Source organism: Girardinichthys multiradiatus, chromosome 5 (genome assembly GCF_021462225.1).
Source record: "Girardinichthys multiradiatus isolate DD_20200921_A chromosome 5, DD_fGirMul_XY1, whole genome shotgun sequence".
Classification (NCBI taxonomy): Eukaryota; Metazoa; Chordata; class Actinopteri; order Cyprinodontiformes; family Goodeidae; genus Girardinichthys; species Girardinichthys multiradiatus.
The window spans coordinates 22,001,594-22,019,864 of NC_061798.1; the positions used below are offsets into that span (position 1 = coordinate 22,001,594).

Here is an 18,271-nt window from a genome sequence, read left to right on the forward strand (position 1 = left end):
TTTTATTTTGTAACTGCATGCAGGCATGAGAATGCATGGTATTTTGTGGTGTATATTTACTACCAAAACAACCAAGACCAGTTGAGGCATGGACCCATAAAATCCCTGAAGGTGTGGTGTGGTATCTAGCACCAAGATCCTAGCTAAGGATCATTTAGGTCATGGAAGTTGTGAGACAGGACATTGATCAGACTTGTTTGTCCAGCACAAACAAAAATTGAAATCTAGGTAGTTTCAATACCTTAAATTTGTTTTTGTGCTCATGAAACGGTTCCTGAAATATTTTTCCTGGTGGCCAAAGCAATATTATATATTTATCATCAGACAAGGTAACTTTATTTCTTTGCTCCATGGTCCAGTTCTGATGCTTTCATGTTGTTTTTGGAGCTCTCGACAGTGAATAGGAGTGACCATGGACACCCTGACTGGTCTGCAGCTATGCAGCTCCATACACAGCAGACTAGGAACTAGCATAGCAAACTAGGAACACCCACGAGTGGTAATTTTGGAGATCCTCCGACACAGTCTGCTCTATTTACAAGAAGCATCAAAATTTGTCTTGCTCAATTTCATACGTTTGTGAATTTTTCTGCTTCTAATACATTGACTTGGAAGACCAAATGTTTGCTTGTTGCTTAATACAGTATCTCCCACTCACTAACAGGTGCACAAATGAAGACATATTCAGTATTATTGACTTCCCCTGTCACTTGTTATAATGTTATGTCTGAACAGTGTATAAGATCACACCTGCTCTTCATGGCACGCAAAAAAGTAGTATTACTTTAAACTTCTTAGAAGCACACTAATATTTTTTTAGGAATAACACAAATGTTTTTAAAGGAGCTTAAAATTATTCAAGGTTTTAGCCATGCTTACAGCAAGAGTAAGACAGTTTTAAAAGTCAACAGTTTTCAGAAATCACAGCAGCTTATATGGTCATAAAACAGATTAGTCATGTTATTGCTTTATGACTGAAAAAGAGGAACTAACACAAGATAAACATAGAAACCACTGATCTTTTATTTGATTAAATGTATTTTTGAGAGATTTAATGCAGTTTTCATTGAAAACTATCTGGCCTCTTAAAGAAACTAAAAAAATCTATATTGATTGGAAAATACTATTGGCAAACATTAATTCCACTTCTTTGGTCTAGTGATAAAGTGACATTAACATTTTATAATATGTAGCCTCGTATTTTCTTAAACATCACTTGTGTAGAACATTTGTGTTATTCGTATAACACAAATGTATATAATACTGGCAATTTCCTGACTCCAAACAACGTCTGACCATAATAGATGAGGTGTCAAATATGTCAGAGGAGCACAGCTGCCCAAAGAGTTAAAAAAAGATGAGCAGTATTTTTGTGGTTTAGAAGTTGAGGCTGATCTGCCATACCTATTGGGAAGTTTCTTATGTGAAAAATTGTTTATGACAATAACTTTAACTTAGAGTATTTTTAAACCACGTTGGGAAATCATGCCAAGTGTCTATCAGCAGAGACAGTTGTTAATTTTGCTTTCAAGGATGCATTTGCAAACTTGCAACAGTGAAAGAAAGCACAGTTTCATTCTGTAAGACAGGAAATGTCAGACGCATCGTTTCATGTGACATTTGCTTGTTCACCCACAACCTTCTGACACTGCCAAACCTTTATTTATCTCTGGCTCAATCAAATTAGATGAAATCCTAAAGGCATCATTAACTAACACATTTTTGTTGGCCCATTTTGGTTGGGACAGATGCCTCAAATATAGAGTTTTAATGTTTTTCCAAACACATATGGGTTTACCTAGTGTGTTAAGGCTTCCTGTTACAGTGAAAAAATTTATTGAGTATCTCTTATTGCTCTGTGGTGGAGGCAACCTCTGCATGATGTTTTCTGCCTCTTTCCCATTTAGTGCTGGTATGACTGAAGAAGACAAACCACTAAAACATAGTTAGAAGATTGACTTACTTTAACTTATTTTTAAAGCTTTTAAGATTATTTCACAAACTAGAAAATTTCGGAAGAAATTTAGACGGGGCCTGCCTCTTGGTGCGTGTTTCTCCGACCAGATCTATAGTTTAAAATGTATAGGCTTTTATTTTGTAGAGCATTTTCTATCTTATTTTGAAAGTCCAGCATGGTTGTCCCTTCAGGTCTGGGTTAGTTCCATTAGTTATATAGAACCTGCTTGCTATTTAAAAATCATTATGTATGCCATTATCAGCTCAAAAAATCACTAGTAATTATTAATGATTCAGGCTTTTATTTTGAAAGTTTCATTAAGCTTTATTTTAAAAGACCAACATGGTCCTATTTCCAACACTGGTTAAGCTCCAACATTAGTGTGAAGCCCAGTCCTGCAATCATCTATTGTTTAAAGTGTAAAGGCTTTTATTTTGTACAGCATGTTTTGTCTTATATTGAAAATCCAGCATGGTTGTCCTGTCAAGTCAAGGTTACTTCCATTAGTTATATAGAACCTGCTTCCTCTTCTGAAATCATTGTGTATGCTATTATCAGCATTAAATAATTATTAGTAACTATGGAAGGTTGATGAAAGAAATTGCCCTTTAGGGTTAATCACTGTTGTCTGGATGTTGGAACAGCAGTACATGCTGTTTAAGTTCCCCACACAAAATGGCCGCCATGTAGTTGCCTCCATGTAGTTGAAGATGGTCAAAGGGTTAGGGGTCGGGTCAGGTTTAAGACATAGAAATGAATGAAAATCGTCGGTTAATGGTTAATACGTCGCCATGATAACTCACACTCTTTGCTGATTGGCTGATTCATTCCTCACTGTTCTATTTATAGCTCTGTGTATCTCCTGCTGTCTATGTCTGGATGTAATTCTGTCTTTCTTTCTGCCTCTCTGTGTCTCATACTCGGACACACACATTTATGGATTACTATCTTTCTGAGGACTTTGCATTGACTTCCATTGATTTTCATTCATTTCTATGGTTTAAACCTGACCTGACCCCCTAACCCTTTGACCAGCTTCATTGGAGGCAACTACATGGTGGCCATTTTGTGCATGTACTGCTGTTCCAACACCCACACAACTGTGATTAACCCTAAAGGGCAATTTCTTTCATCAACCTTCCATAGTTATTAATGATTTTTGAAAGCTGATAATAGCATACACAATGATTTCAGAAGAGCAAGCAGGTTTTATATAACTAATGGAAGTAACCTTGACTTGACAGGACAACCATGCTGGATTTTCAAAATAAGACAAAACATGCTCTATAATATAATAGCCTTTACATTTGTAATTATAAATAATTGCAGGACCGGGCATTACACTAATATTAGAGCTTAACCAGTGTTGGAAATTTCACTATGGTGGACATTTGAAATAAGGCCTTCTGAAACTTTCAAAATAAAAGCCTTAACCTTTCATAGTTAATATTGATTTTTATAAGATGTTAATAGCATACACAATGATTTTTAAATAGTAAACAGGTTCTATATAACTAATGGAAGTAACCTTGACTTGACAGGACAACCATGCTGGATTTTCAATATAAGACAAAACATGCTGTACAAAATAAAAGCCATTACACTTTAAACAATAGATGATTGCAGGACTGGGCTTCACACTAATGTTGGAGCTACACCAGTGTTGGAAATAAGACCATGTTGGTCTTTTAAAATAAAGCTTAATGAACTTTTCAAAATAAAAGCCTGAATCTTTAATAATTACTAGTGATTTTTTGAGCTGATAATGGCATACATAATGATTTTTAAATAGCAAGCAGGTTCTATATAACTGATGGAACTAACCCAGACCTGAAGGGACAACCATGCTGGACTTTCAAAATAAGATAGAAAATGCTCTACAAAATAAAAGCCTATACATTTTAAACTATAGATCTGGTTGGAGAAACACGCACCAAGAGACAGGCCCCGTCTAAATTTATTTCGAAATTTTCTAGTTTTAGATATTCTCTAATCCATGCACAGTCAAAGTTATACAAACACACTTAAATATGCTATATACAGATGAGCCCAAAATGATTCATACATTTGGCAGATTTAGATTTAAAGTTATTTTCATTCAACCAAGACGCTTGTTTCTGTCAGGATCTGCCATTTTGGACCTTGTTGTGGTTTTGTGTTTGTTTACTTTTAAGCTAGATGTTTCTATTCCTTTGGGTTTAGTAGTTATGTTTGTTTATTCCTTTTGTTTTCTGATAGTTTTGTTCTCTCTCCTGCCTCCTAGTTTTAGTAGTTCTTTCTCCCCGCACCCATAGTTCCCTTGGTGGTTGCTTCCTTCATTTATTTATTACTTAGAATGGTTTTCTCCTCTGATTATTATTATTATTGATAATTCAATTCAGTTTTATTTATATAGTGCCAATTCACAACACATATCATCTCAAGGCACTTTACAAATTCAATTCAATCGAATCAAACTGATTTCAAGTCAGGTATAAAGATTCCAATTAATCCTAACTATCAAGAGTGCAGTCAGATTCAGTTATTTATTCAAATTGGTTAAAAGTTTTTTTTCTCTGTAAGAGTTATGATTATTGATAAATTAATATTTATCAAGAAATATAATTTAAAATCATAATTTGAAAGAAATTAATTTATTAACCAAAAATCTTTGCTTGCGAATCAAAATTAGAGATTTCCTCTGGTGTTATGACAAACACAAATGCTCTCTCTTTATCTTTGTGAATGTTTATTAAATTAACAGCCCTGATACACCTCGCTATTCTGATTCAATAATCTTCACCCAATCAAGCATGCAAAAATTCTACACAAAAAGGGGTAAAATAACAAACCAAACAAGCTAAAACAACAGTGAGTAGAGGAGGACGCCGAATTCACGGCCCTGAATTTCTCCAACGTCAGCTGAAGATCCCAAGTGACGAGGTAAAAAACATCACTTTCCATCATGTTCACCGGCTCGGAGGTAAGCTCGATCACAACCGACCTCGACCAATTATAGCAAAATTCGAGCACTATAAGCAAAAAGAGCAGGTCAGAAGTCAGGGCAGAGAGCTGAACAAACTTCAGCGTTAATGACCAGTTCCCAAAGGAGATCCTCGATCGGAGGGGATATTATTATTGTTACAGTTCCCTTTGCTTCTATAGGTTTTCTAGTTTACTTTCTCGCTTAGTGTTTCTGTGCTTGTTTATTGTTAGGTTATTTGTTCTTGCTGCACTTCTCTAGTTTATTCATTTTTTTTCCCTGTTCCTCGTCTTGTCATTAGTTCCCCTTCAGGTACTATTTACTCAGTGTTTGTTTCCATTTATATTTGTAGTTCTTCCCAGCCTTATCCCTAGTTTAGTTCCCCTGTTAGTCTCTATTGTTTCAGTTCCTTCTGATAGGTTAGCTTTTAGTTATTATTTGCCGTTATACTTAGTTCCACTTATTGTTTACATTTTGGTTTGCATTTATTCTAGGTCATCGTTTTTTCTGGTTCCCTCCCATTTAGTTCAGTCAGTATTTGTTGGGGTTTGTTTACTTTTCAGTTAGGTCTTCCTCTATGTCTTCAAGTTACTTTGTTAGTTTTTATTTTCCAGGTTGTCATAGTTTTCTTAGATCTGTTTATCAGAGTTTGTTATTTAGTACTTTCTCCCATGCTTTAGTTTTGTAATTAGTTTCACCTGTCCTTCAGCCTCCCTGCTAGCCATGTCACACCTGTCTCTACTTCCATTGATTACCTGCCTATTGTTTTGTTCCACACTCATTTCCCTCTGTATAATAGTTGGTCTGTTTTCTTTGTTCCTCACTTGTTTGTTGCATCAACCTCCCTATTGTTCTCATTACTCTGTCAGACCTGGACTCCTGTAAACTTTTTGTTACACCCTGCCTGCCTGCCTGCCGGCCTGCCTGCCTGCCTTCTGTTAAGCTGCCGTTTTTCTTTAATAAATCATCGTTATACTTGTTATTTATTTACATGTCAAAAAAAGGCATATTTCAATTTATTTATACCAAACTCAATAAATTATGAAAACATTTTCTGATACTACAGTATTTAAACCCTTCTTAGAATTTCTGACCAACTTTTTGCATCTTTTCTCTGGTATTTTTATTACTTATTTTTGGTCACTCCAGAATGGTAATATTATTTCTATTCAGAAGAAACGTGTTGGTAAAGATCACTTTATACCTAAATCTGTCATAGATAAATGATTTTAACCGTTACAGTATATTGATCGGCTGCTAGGTGGCGCAGGTAATGGCACTGTTGCTTTGCATCAAGAAGGAGCATGAAGTAAGCATGTCCCCCTTGTGCATGCGATGGTTCTCTCTGGAAGGTTATTTATGTTCTTTTCACTTTTGTGGAGGACCTTTGTCCCCCATTTATCAAGGCCCTTTTTAACTGCAATGAGGAGTTTGCTAGTTCCACTTCTTCTTCGACGCTAACCCTAGGCTTTTCGGATCAAGCTTTTTTGGTAAGGCGTGATTACTTCCAGAGAAAAAAAGTTAAAACATTATAATACTGAAGCTATTATAATGTTGTAATGTTCTTTTTACTGTGTCAAGGTCAGTGAATGCTTTTTTTCTCACATATATTGGGGAGAGTGGTGGCCTAGTTGTAGAGCAGGAAGCTTGTGTCCTGGGAAACCTGCAAGTTCAATTGTTTGAATTTCACACACTGCTACTCTGGGTCCCTAAGCAAGGCCCGTACCCCAGAATGCTCCCTGGATGCTTCACAGCAATCCACTGCTCCTTATAGGGATGGGCTAAATGCATAGGACAAATTTGATCAAGACACGAACACAAATGAAATCCAAACTCAAACTGAAACGCTTGTCTGAATGCAGTAATTTAGATTTTTTCTCGGCAATCATTCCTGAGAAGAAACTTTTCTATGCAACCCATGAGAGACTGTGTTCCCTTATTATTCAATGGGGAAGCCAAACCAGACAACCCCAGCAATTAACCCCTTTCTTCTATTTGCTGTTAAACTGATATGTGGTATTGACTGGACATGCAAACAAGGTAACTTTATGCTGCTTGTTTTTAATGCTACTGCTACTGGAACCCCCCTCCCCCTGCAATAGACTGATAATAATGTTTCCATTAACCTCAAGGTTTATAGGCATTGTCCACAATCTTTCTAAAGCAATCTTTGTATTTTGTCCTTTTTAAAAAGTTCCTTATGAACGAGGCATCTTTTCTAGCAATGTATTCATCTATACAAAACAGAATTACTCAAAATGTGACAGTGCTTATTACAGGCTTTTGTCTGGTAATGTAACACAGGTGCTGAAATACACCAGAAACAATGAAAGAGAGGATGGGCGTAATCCACACGCTATTAAATAAAACACCTTACTTCATTTGAAGTTGTTGCTTGTTGGCTGGAAACTTGTTGGCATACATAAAATTATTTAAACACATAAACCCTTTTGGGCTTTTGGGTTACAGTGACCGTAGTCTAACATAGCTTTTCAACTCTAAACCTAAACAGAATTTTAGTATACATAAAAAGGTCACAAAGAGTACACTAAGGATATCACCACAGGAAACAACTTTAAGTCTAAATAACATTCACTGGGCGCAGAGGTGGTGCAGACCCTTAGTCCTTAACGCAGGCTGTCACAGGTTTGAGTCAGAGCCCCCCTCTTGCCACCCTATTTTCTGTCAACTCACTTTTGAAAAAATGTGAAAAAATAAAGGCCGCTAGTGCAAGTAAATATCATTCACTACTTGCAGAAACACTTTTAAACTGATGCCAATTTGACTTGGTTTTGGACATTTTAATGGAGTGTTACGCTTGTGGGATGCAATCTTAGAGCTGGCAGCCTGAAAAAGGCAGTGCATTATAAACTGATGTATTTAATTACTTATAGAAAAATGTGGCAAAGAGCATGCTGAATCTCTGAACAAGAACATTATTCTTGTGCAACAACTCCATCTAACAGGCATCCTTTTTCATGATGTGCTACTTCCTTTTTTCTTATTCCTGGATGCTCTTATGAATTATCTTCTTGTTCTATGAAGTGAAACCTGTTTCCTTGTTCTAGACGTTTGTTTTTACATCAACACATCTGCTCTGTGTGGGAGTAATCAGTGACTGGACAGCTTTGTATTTACTCGTACGCCAAGCTGTCAAAGCTCACATGTAACTCATTATAGCCAAGGCTGCCATTTAAATCTTTTTTTCTTAAACAATTTAGATTAACTTTGGCACAGAAATAATAAATATAAATATTTACATACAACAGCTGTAAGTTAAATCTCATTCTGTGTGTGCCAGATTAGTGAGTGAACATAATGTGGTGATGGAAAAACTGCAGCAGAGGGTGAACTTCACAAATATCTTTAGAAGGAACTACAATGGGGTTCACTGTACTCTTAATGGTAAAAATCAATAAATGCGACCTTGAAATCCTAAAAAAGGTCAGGAAGTAAAACTTTATCTTATTTTAGTCAGGTGAGGGTCAGTGGATATCTTCTTTCATCAGGGTGCTTGATGGCTCTAAAAGACAATCAACAAAAAATAGGTAAAGGTTTTACTTATTGAATATCAATGTAAAATTCTACCTCGATTGACTACATGGTTTTTCATACATTAAAGCAATTTAGCTTTAGAAAATTATTAAAACCAAACTCCAGATTTGGAAAGACTTCTTAACACAGCTCAGCATAGAAATCCTCTTTATTTCAACATTAGACCCTAATGCGAAGAGAAAAATATTTTGCTTTATAGTGGCCTGGTTTTATTATGGGATTGCCAAAGAAGCATAAAATATCCCTGATTCGAAATGTGCAAATCAGACCTTTTAACAGACGTGCATTTCTTGTACTTAATCATTAATGAGACACATTTGCAGTCTTGCAGCAATGACATGAAGCAGTTTTACTACAGAGGAAGTTTCAGATGTGACCCTTGAGAGGAGGGTTGTCATCATTCTCCAGGTCCACAAAACACATGTGAATCAGTTGGGCAAAGTCCCATGAACCCTCGAGCACCCTGTAGAGGGTATAGAGCTGGTCCAGTGTTCCACGGCCGGGACGAAAACCACACTGCTCCTCCTGAAGCCGAGGTTCGACTATCGGCCGGACTCTCCTCTCCAATACCCTGGCATAGGCCTTACCAGGGAGGCTGAGGAGTGTGATCCTCTGTAGTTGAAACACACCCTCCGGTCACCCTTCTTATGCAGGGGGACCACCACCCCAGTCTGCCAGTCCAGTGGCACTGTCCCCGACCGCCACGCAATGTTGGAGAGGCGTGTAAACCATGACAGCCCAACAACATCCAGAAATTTGAGGTACTCAGGGCGGATCTCATCCACCCCTGAAGCCTTGCCACCACGGAGCTTTTTAACCACCTCGGTGACTTCAGCTTGGGTGATGAAAGAGTCCAACCCCGAGTCCCCAGCCTCTGTTTCCACCACAGAATGCGTGATGGCAGGATTGAGGAGATCCTCGTAGTACTCCTTCCACCGCCCGATAATGTCCTCAGTCAAGGTCAGCAGTCTCCCGCCCCCACTATAAACAGTGTTGGCGAAGCACTGCTTCCCCCTCCTGAGGCACCGGACGGTTTGCCAGAATCGCTTTGAGGCCAACCGGTAGTCCTTCTCCATGGCCCCACCGAACTCCTCCCAGGCCCGAGTTTTTGCCTCTGCCACAGCCTGGGCCGCAGCACGTTTGGCTTCACAGTACCCGTCAGCCGCCTCAGGAGTCCACACAAGCCAACCACAGCCGATAGGACTCCTTCTTCAGCTTGACAGCATCCCTTACTGCCGGTGTCCACCACCAGGTTCTGGGATTGCCGCCGCGACAGGCACCGCAGACCTTACGGCCGCAGCTACGGGCAGCAGCATTGACAATAGATGCGGAGAACATGGTCCACTCGGACTCTATGTCTCCAACATCCCTCGGGATCTGGTCAAAGCTCTCCCGGAGGTGGGAGTTGAATGCATCCCTGGCCGAGGGCTCCTCCAGGCATTCCCAGCAGACCCTCACTATGCGCTTGGGCCTGCCAAGTCTGTCTGGCTTTCTCCTCCTCCAGCGGATCGAACTCACCACCAGGTGGTGATCAGTGGACAGCTCAGCCCCTCTCTTCACCCGAGTGTCCATAACATGCGGCCGAAGGTCTGATGATACGACAACAAAGTCGATAGTCGACCTCCTGCCTAGGGTGTCCCCAACAGGGATGCCAAGAAGGCTGAGTACTCCGCACTACCACTCGGCCCATAGGCCAAGACGACAGTCAGAGACCTATCCCCAACCCAAAGGCGCAGGGATACGACCCTCTCATCCACTGGGGTAAACACCAACACGAGACAGCTGAGCTGGGGGGCAACAAGCAAACCCACACCAGCCCGCCGCCTCTCCCCGTGGGCCACTCCAGAGTAGAAGAGAGTCCAACCCCTCTCAAGGAGATAGGTTCCAGAGCCCACGCTGTGCGTGGAGGCGAGCCCGACTATTTCTATTCGATATCTCTCAACCTCCCGCACAAGCTCAGGCTCCTTCCCCCCCAGCGAGGTGACATTCCACGTCCCTAGAGCCAGCCTACGTATCTGGGGATCGGGCCGCTGAGGTCTCACCTTCCTCTGCCACCCAATCCTCTTTGCACCGGTCCCTCACGGTTCCCCCTGCAGGTGGTGGGCCCCACCACCTGCAGGGGGAACCGTGAGGGGATGGCCTCGCGTCTCTCATTCAGGCTTGGCCAGGCTGGGTCCTGCGAGGAGCCACCCGGCCACCAGGCGCTCTCCGGCGAGTCCTGACCCCAGGCTTGGCTCCAGGGTGGGACCCCGGCTCCGCTGTACCGGGCGACGTCACGTGCCTCAATATTTTTGTCCTCATGAGGGATTCTTGAAAGTTTAACACGTAACAGAAGAAAAAACCCTCACATAGATTTCAAGGAGACGGATTGCCACCTTGTTTTGTTCCAGTCGACTGCTGACGGTCAGATCATATTTTTCCCTTTTGCCAAGGAGGCTAAAGGACGGAGATTGACCACTTTCTTGGAGTTTAACTGCGGACGCGCAGCAACTTCCACCCTCTCTCTCACTCGCCGCCCCAGAGGGAAACAACAAGTAAAACCCATCCTTTATTTAATTTTTATTTCTTTATTAGGAATAGCATGGGCAGGGTAGAGTAGGGTTTAGTGCGATAAGAGTCGCCATTTAGAGTCTAATGTGTTTTGAATTGTATGTGCATGCCATTGTTTTGCAACTTGCTGTTGCTTTCTGAGGCTGCCGTGTCTCGCAAGTGGAGTCTTTACCGTGCAAACACCTGAGCGCAAGTGCGTGGTAGAACTGAACTGCTATAATAACCTTATGGTGAAATTCTACCATTTTCTTTGTCTTCAGCTTCATGTTTTACTAGCTTGCCGCCAAAAGTTTTACAACTCTTTGTGTGCACGGACCCCCACCCAGAGTTGGGGGATGTTTTATGACTTAGTATAACTGAGTTACAGTTTGGGCTACACTCCCAAAACTCTGTTCAACACCACATTCTTTTGTCAGATTAACACTTTTGCCATAAATGCTGGTTGATTCCATACACACCCACTGCTGTTTTGTTTTATTTTGTTTAGTTAGATATTTTACCCTTTTATGTAGAAATTTGCATGTTTGATTAGGTGAAGATTATTGAATCGGATAGCGGATTGTATCAGGCTGTTGATTTAATAAATGTCACATAGATAAATAAAGGCGTTTGTGTTTATTTTGTGCAAGAGTGATTTGTCAGTCAAAATAAGGTTAAATTTCCCCACGTTTTGGCAGAAATGGTTGATTAAACAGTGACATCTCTTGTAATAGTTATCAATTATTACTGAGTATTTAACGGTTGTAATTATCAAAGGCGTTGAGCCACAATTACAACACCAGAACACATATCCGGTTTCGATTCATAAATGAGGATTTTTGGTTAAGAAATTAATTTTCTCAAATTATGATTTTTAATTCTAATTATTGATAATGATTAATTAATCAATAATGATAATCACAACAGTTGGCTTCCTTGGGTGGGCCTTAGAAAGACAGACATCACATCACTGTTGCACAGAATGAAACAATTGTGATGTCCGTGAAATTTAAGAAGCTTTATTGGGAAATTTGGTGAGTTTTGCAGAGAGCGTTTGTGATCTAGAGGATATCTTAACTAGAATTTGTTCAGTTCTGCTGCAGAGGATAAAATAATCTTTCAGAGTTGTTTTTGTGGATGCAAGGTGGAAGTTGTGTAGCTTGTGGTGTGAAACTTAAAATTAAATTCCTGTAAAAGCAAGAGGCATCAGATCCACCCCAGCATCTGTTAGGGGCAATCAGCTGTTACCACAGCAACCAGATTCTTGCTACAGGTTTCTGATCTGCCCCCTGTGTCCGCTGGACGTAATTACAGTTGTGACCAACATTCTCCCAGTCAGGTAGAGAACAACACCTACATCTGGTGGTCACTAGTGAGAATTGCACTTCCTACTTTGATTTAATCACTTTGTTCATTAAGACGGGCAGATAATTCCACAACCTATGATCGAAGGCATAACTTAAGTTGAAAGTTGAAGTTACAGATAATTCATTACCACTTTTAGATAAAATTTAAGTGTTTTTGCTGGGTTTTATTGTGTGAAGCATGTTTTGATCTGACTCATAAAACTAACTTAGTTGTCTAACTAGAAGGTAAGTGATCCATATTAGAGAGCACTAACATTTATTTGAAGCTAAGAACAGCATTGAATGTTTTAGTTTCATTTTCCCACTTTTCAAATTTTATTTTGAAGTTGGGTCAGGTTATAAAAAATTTTTTTTTCTTCCTTTCCTCCTTTGTGTGTGTTTGCTTGATTTCCCATTAAAGCATAGATTTGGGTAAGCCACAGCTTGAACGGTCAAACCTGTATGCCTATTTTTAAGCAAACCCATACACCTGCAAGATATATATATGAATCAGACAGCTAGCTGAACAGCTTTGCCTGTTTGTGTTGCTGCTAATTAATTTAGTGGTGGTTCATTGCTAAACGGTTTTGTGTGTTTACATTGTGCATTTTGGGCCAAAGATGGAGGGCACATCCCAGACTGCAGCTGGAAATGTGTGTATGTTAGAGGACCCCATAGGAATGCAGGCACAAGAGGTGATTGGGTCATTGATTCTGTTATCCTCAGAGGAGCGTAAAGGTCTCAATGATTATGGCATTGAGCAATGTGAAGCCAGGATTCAGGAGTTGCTCCAAGTCATCAAAAACCCACCAAAAGACAGACGAGTCTCAGATGTGTTAGGACAGCTCACTCTGTTGTATCAGCGAAGGCTAATGTTGGAAGTTGACCAGCGTGTTAAACTGCAGTTTGAGCTGAATGATACTTTGCAGACGGTGGATGTCCGTAGAGATGAACTAACAGAAGTTGGAAATAGGTTGGAGACAATTGAGTGTAACTATGCCACTCCCCCATCCCTGGAGGAATGGGGGGGCGAAAAGAAACCCACCTCACAGGATGAAACCTTTGAAGGTGAGCCACACCTGCGATACCCTGAGAGAATCTGCAAGTCAGATCTGGAGGATGTAGAAGCTGCTCTCCAGAGATTACCTTTCCAGGCTCATGGGGTTACCCATACATCCACCGAGGCAAGAACAGGTGTAAGTAGTCAGAATATGTTCAGTGGTGCGGTGCCCCACCTCACTGTAATCAGAAGCCATGAACGATACCTGGCTGGGGATCCAGCAGGAGTAAATAGTTCAAGGCTTAGAGGTGAGCAGCCTTCAAACCTGACTCGCAGTACGGTCCTCTACGATCCCTCACCTCCACCAAGGTGACAGGAGAGCCGCCCCTGGGATTCAGGTGGTTCCCACTGCCCTCAACCGCTGCCCAGGACCCGAGTCCGAGAAGCACAGGGCCCACCGTTGTACCGTGAACAGCCTCCACTGCCTCCTCCGAGGATGAGGCATGATTCACTGACACACCCTGAGTGCAGCCGGAGTGAACTCTCCGATGAAGACTCAGATGGGCCGGCACCAATCCCTGAGAGTGGATTGCGCACCCGCCAGCTTGAGTCTCTGGCCAAAGACATAGAGCGTTTCGACCCTAATAATACAGAATCAAACATTGATGATTATCTTAGGGAAGTTGAATGCTGTCTTTTAGATTTGTACTGCCCATCAGCATGGGAAAAATTGAAGCCTATCTGGAAAACAACATCCAGGACTGTCCATGTTTTCATGGAGAGCCTGACCCCTGCAGTCCGAGACCGTTATTCAACCCTTTGCAAAGCTTTAAGGGAAGAATATTCTGTGTACACGGACCGAGCCTCCGCCATACTTGGTGCTTTCACTATACAGCAAAAGAAAAGCGAAGCATCCAGGGAGTATTACCGGTGTTTGAGAGTTGTTTACTTCCAAGGACGCAATGCTCCCGGCATTGAGGAGGAACATGCTTTTAAATCCCTGTTCCTCCACAACCTTCATGAAAGTGTGGGATACGATGTTACTATGTATTGCAGAACAAAGACCATGAGCATGCAAGAGATCCGCAAATATACTCAGATGGCGTGGGAAACACGGGCTCGCCCGACCATGGGACCAGAGGGCGAGGCTAGGGTTTTACAGGTCCAGACTGAAAGGACCAGCCTTGCGTTAGAAGGTCAGGAAATGCCTTCAACCAGAACCCATGTTAAGAACAGGTTCAGGGAACAATGTAGGTTTGGTCAGCTGGACCGGGGGGGTGGTACTGAATACCAACCACAGGCAAAGTTGCTGGACCACTTCCGGTCGAACAGACGACCTGACCATCACGTGAAGCCTAAAGGTAAACCTGATGGTACAGGATGGAACCGACACGCAGAAGGGATTATGGAGAAAGAGATGGAGGAGGCCTTACATAAGATGGTGACAGAAGCGGTGCAGTGCATCAGGCCCCCACAACCCTTGAAACAGGAAGCCGACCCTTCAGTTAAACCAGACCCAAACTTCCCGTCAGCATGACTATGCGTGGAACCAGTCTTCACAGCCATCAGAGTCTATCTGATCGAATGGGGAGACAAACCTGGGAAACTCCAAGTACCCCTTGGGACCTCTCCCGGAGAAACACCACAAACCATCTTTCCAAGGTTCTCAGGTAAACTGAACCAAAATGGACATGCAGGTTGTCCATACTGTCAGAGATAATACTACACTCTTTAATCAAACTTTTGACAGGTGAACTTTTGAACTTAAGGGAGGTCATGGGGTCATGGGGGCGGGGAGGTCATGGGGTCAACAGGGTGTGTCCGAGGGGCGTAACCGTGCATGCTGATTGGTCGTCGTCATTAGGGGCGATACCTTAAATGAACCAATTATAATACAGGGGGTGTGTTTAAGGGTGTTATTAATGAATTGTATGTTTTCCAGGTGTTAATACATCTAAAAAATACATGCAGCCTTTATACTTTTAAGGTATACTGAACTTAATGCTGGCCTGTCACATGAAATCCTAATAAAATAAACTGTGTTACCTGACAGAATTGTAAGTTCATTTTGCTTTCTGGCAGGACCTATTTGTTGAATATATGAGCCAGTCTAAATCAGTTCAAGATAGAAAGACCTAAAAGTAAATAAAGATTATGCTTCCCTACCGTGATAGAATGAGCAAACCTTTCACTTCTGCATCAACAGACTGACTGATTGACTGACAATCTGCACCAACCATTTGTAAAGAACTGGGGGAAAAGCAGGAGAAAGAGGTAAGACAAATATGAAATTAACAGAAAAACTTTACGAACCCTCAGTATACTGTTTCCAAGTTATAAATTGACTCTAGCGATGATGTGTTTGTTATGAGTCATGAGAGACTCCATTTTGGGAAAGGAATGATAATTTTAGTTACCTGTAGCTTTTCTAAAACATTTTGTTTTTCATCTTAGAGCAAAAGTTATTGAGGGACTTACTGAAACAGTTATTCTGTAACTGAACTCCCAATCAACCTCACCCTCAGCCTTCTGATTCAATTTCCTGACCAAGAGTGTGACACCGGCAATAAAGTAATTAGAACTCTCTCAATCCCTCCAAAAGTGTCAATACATAGGTTCATGAACAGGTGAAACCCCCAGGGCCTGTTGTATGTCAAAGGTCGCCGGTTTCTCATTGCTAATACGTGCTTCTAAAAGGAAATTCTTGTTTTGTGATTTCGGTAAAGTGTATACAGACAGCTTCCTATGTCGGAGCTCACTGAGTTATGTCCACAAGAAACAGTGCAATGAATAGCTAATATGATAATTGGACCTCTTTTTTGCATTTCAGGGTGCTGGCAATAAAAACAGGTTAGTTTCACAGTAGTCCCAGAGCAGAGGCATCAGAGTTGTCTACTTCATCAAGCGTCAAGTCTGGTACTGCTAAAAAAGGTTTAAAATTGTTACACTGAAAATACTAGTAGAACTCTAGTTTAAACTTGTTACATTGAAATTACCAGTACAGAAAAAAAAAAAAAAAATGTCGGTACATAATTAAGGAAACTAAGAAATTGCTGCATCTGCTTCTAATGATTCTCAGAAGTACAATGCTTACTTTAGAAGTAAGTATTAATCTTTAAGAAATCATTGACTGCATGTGAATGTTCTCTAATATCGTTTGATTTATATATATATATATATATATATATTTTTTTTTTAAGCAAGCATATCAAGCATAGTTCAATATAATAATATCATATAAATCTGTTTACAGATTCACCCGAAGATGCGAACCTGAAGCCGCCCACCAGAAGGTCACTTTTCAAAGATCAAGACAGCGTTCAACACAAATGCATCAGTCCAGTGCAACCAGAAGCGAAATCTGGATTTATTAACTCACAGACCCGTCCCCAGAGTAAGTTATAGTATTTCAAAATTCGTTTATAAACCTACAAGTAATAAAGTTATTGGGATTCACTTCCCCCTTAAAACCTAGCTTATTTTAAAAACTATTATTATCGTTTATTTATGAGCGCTGTGCTGCACAGCGTAAGGTAACTTTATTTTATTTTGTTTTCACAGAATATTTAACCACAGCCAAAAAGCAGCGGTTCTCTGCTCTGCCTACCAGAGCAACGCTTGTGAGAGGTTTAATACGCGGTACGTTTAATTCTTACCTACTGAATTAATTTGAATTCCCTTTTTTTCAACTTTAATTTGTTTATTTCAATATATATATATATATATATATATATATATTTTTTTTTTGTTTGTTTTTGTTGTTGTTCATTTTCTTTACAGAGTTAACATTGATGGTAGATTCAATGCAGACCTGGACAGCAACATCGCAGAAAGAATGCTTCTACGGCCGCACGGGACCATCGAAATAAAGCCTCATCCCTAACGCTTTTGGCCGCATATCAAATTCTGTTACAGAAACAGTCCGGTGATATCAAGGTGATTTTAAACTAAACTGATCACTGTTTTTTTTTTTTTTTTTGTTGGTTTGTTTGATTTTTCTTATGCTCATATAAATGGATAACCGAATCAGACTTGCCCTGGATGAAATAAGGAATTTAGTAGTGGAGCTCAATGAAATCCCAATAGCTGCACATGTCTCAGAGGAGGAGGAGGAGGAGGAGGAGGAGGAGGAGGAGGAGGAAGCAGCTCCTGTTAACACCAGTGAAAATGTGATAAATCAGCACGGTGACTTTTTAAGCTTAGTATAACAGGCTCTTGAAGATTTAAATAGACCGTCTCCACCTGACAGTGATCAAAACCCTTCAACATCACACAATGCTGATCAGTATGGGGGTAAATTCAATCAGGAGGTAGCGGTCAGCTCTGATCAGATTGAGGGAGATCCTCCAGGGGTTGTTGAACGTGAACGTTTTAATAACATTGAAATAAAGAGGCCTTTTACCATCCCACCCCCCTGTCCGGGTAATGTTCCAGATCTAGCAGTATTCTATACAAACATCATGCGTATTCTCATTGAATTAGCCAACGCCGCAAGATCTTTAACCAGACGTAATGACATTGTGCAGCTGGAATTAGTGGGTGAAAATCTCCATCGTCCCGTCACATTTACTGTTACCGATGATGGAAATATGATCCTGTCTGCCTTCGAAGACTTTTTGGACGAGTTAATACAGTCAAATGCTGATGTGCCTATAGATAATAACCTGGAATTTGTTCTTCAGGTAGTTAATGATCCAGCAGGAGAGTCAAAACGTAAGGCTACAGGAACATTAGACAGTGAACTGATTAATAAGAAAATGCATCACCTGTATGTTGTAGAGAATACCGGTAATCAGTTATGCTTTGCCATCAGCCTTGCACACGTGTCTGACCCTAACCTTACTAATGACCGTGCTTTAGAGCTGGGGAGGAAATGGCAGGACCAGGCAGGCCTCGATGAGCAAACAGCAGTTACTTTTAGT

The 18,271-nt window shown here is 40.7% G+C and overlaps 1 long non-coding RNA gene across 2 annotated transcripts in view; it reads left to right on the forward strand.

Moving 5' to 3' along the window:
- LOC124868206 overlaps positions 1-17,429 on the forward strand; it is a 39,169-nt gene extending 21,740 nt beyond the window's left edge. The window contains exons 2-6 of one of the 2 annotated variants that reach the window (XR_007038272.1): positions 15,556-15,623; positions 16,180-16,199; positions 16,603-16,743; positions 16,911-16,988; positions 17,130-17,429. This is a non-coding gene — a long non-coding RNA (uncharacterized LOC124868206). The remainder of the gene's footprint in view (positions 1-15,555; positions 15,624-16,179; positions 16,200-16,602; positions 16,744-16,910; positions 16,989-17,129) is intronic. The other variant, XR_007038271.1, reaches the window with a different exon arrangement.
- The last annotated feature ends 842 nt before the right edge of the window (positions 17,430-18,271 follow it).